At 33.4% G+C, this 2,189-nt stretch overlaps 1 pseudogene; it reads left to right on the top strand.

Moving 5' to 3' along the window:
• The window catches only part of LOC102495493 (mortality factor 4-like protein 2), a 6,039-nt pseudogene that overhangs the window by 1,707 nt on the left and 2,143 nt on the right, over positions 1-2,189 (top strand).

Genomic DNA, 2,189 nt, shown 5'->3' with positions numbered 1-2,189 from the left:
ATAGAAATCCAAAGGAATTCACAAAAATAATTCTGAAAGTAATAAATACAGTAAAGTGGCAGGATAGAAAATCAACATACAACATTTTATAGCATTTTTATGTACTAATTGTGAACAGACTGAGTTATTACAGAACTGAAAAAAACAAGCCCATTTATGATAGCCACAAAAAGTCTAAGATACCTGGAAATAAAACTAACCGAAGACCTTTACAAGAAAAATTATTGAAAAACTAAAAGGGAAATTGAAAATGATACAAAATGTGGAACAGCATCCCATGCCATGGATTAGAAGGATTAATAGAGTAAAAAAATCTCTTCTACCAAAATTAATCTATATATTTAATGCAGTCTTGATCAAATTACCAGAGATGTTCTTCACAGAATTAGAAAAAAAATCTTATTTTTCTTTAATAACCATAAAATTTTACTGGAATCATCAAAAGCCCCACATTGTCAAAGCAATACTGCACAAAAAGAATGAAGTAGGAGGCATCTCACTCTCTGACCCCAAAACATATTACAGAGCTGTGATAATCAAAACAGTGTGGTACTTGCACAATAACAGACATGAAAACCAATGAAACAAGATTAATCCCAAAACATGCAGAACTGATTTCTGACAAAGGGCATAAGACAATTCAATAGGGAAAAGAAAATCTCTTTAGTGAGTGGTGTAGGAAAAACTGGATATTAACCTGCAGAAAAATGTAACTGGACCCCTATGCCTCGCCATTAACAAATTTCAACTCAAAATGGATCAAAGGTCGAAACATAAAGCCTCAAACTATAAAACTACTGGAACAAAATGCAAGAGAACTTCTTGGAGACATCACAGTAGGCAATGACTTCTTAAATAAGATCCCCCAAGAACAGGCAATAATGCTGAAAATAGACAAGCAGGTTATATCAGGTTAAAAACTTCTATGCAGCAAAAGACACAATAATAAAAATAAAGAGACAGTCATCAGAATGGAGAACATATTTACAAATTAAGCCTCAGATAAGGGACTGATAACCAGTATAGGGAATGTCAGCAGTTTACCCCTCAAAAAAAAAAAAAGTAAAAAAAAAAAAAATCCAATTAAAAGGTAGGCAAGTGAGCTGAACAAACAAACTCTCCTAGGAAGACACACAAACAGTCAAAAAGCATATGAAAAAAAATGTTCAACATCTCATATCATAAGAGATGTGCAAGTCAAAACCACAATGAGATACTACTTAACCCCAGTCAGAAGAGCTAAGAAAAATAAAAAAATGAATAGTGCTGGTGAGGCTGCAGTGGAAAGGGAATTCTCCTAAACTGTTGGTGGAAAAGTAAATTAGTTTGGGCACTGTGCAGAACAATATGGAGGTTCCTCAAAAACCTAAAATAGAACTACCATACCATTTGGCAATTCTATTCCTGGTTATCTGTCCCAAAGAACAGAAATACACAGAGTTGGAAAAACATTTGCACATCCATGGTTTTTGCAGCCTTATTTATAATTATTAAGACATGGCATCAACCTGTCGAAGAACAGATAAATGGGTTGAAAAGGTGTGGCACATATACACATGAAATACTACTCAGCCATAAAAAAAATGAGACCCTGGCATTTGATAGAAAATTGACAAATATTGAAGATTTAATGTCAAGTGAATCAAGTCAGACTATGAAAGTGAGGCATTAGATGTCCCACTTACTAGATACTGAATGTTTGTGCTCTATGGCAGAAACTGAAGATTGAAATGTATAAAGGCATGGAGAGCAACTGTGGATACTAGAGATAGCATGGGAAGAAGATGGGCAATGGGGAACAGGAAGGTAGAAATCAAAATCTAAAAACCAATACATTTTAGGAACACAAAAATAAAAAATGATCTGTTGATGATAATGTTTACAGTACTATGTTGGACTGGACTAATATACAATGTATTCATGCTGGGGAAATTCATTTTGTGTGCTATAAAGATCTGCACTATTTAAATATAACATAAGTAAATAGAAGATTTCCACACATATATTAAAGAGGCAGTTGAATTACAAATAAATACACAAATACATTTACAAATTCAATAGTAATTAAAGAAATGAAAAATTAAAATCAGCTTAAACTAACACTAGTGCCTTAATTATCATGTCATGTGCTGGCTCCACTCTTTACCTTCTTGTTGTCTCTAGTGAACAGAAGTGGCCCATAGCCAAAC

Source organism: Tupaia chinensis, unplaced genomic scaffold (assembly GCF_000334495.1).
Source record: "Tupaia chinensis unplaced genomic scaffold, TupChi_1.0 Scaffold149910_1, whole genome shotgun sequence".
Classification (NCBI taxonomy): Eukaryota; Metazoa; Chordata; class Mammalia; order Scandentia; family Tupaiidae; genus Tupaia; species Tupaia belangeri.
The sequence above is the reverse complement of the archived record's forward strand: the minus strand, read 5'-3'. Positions and strand labels throughout refer to the sequence as shown.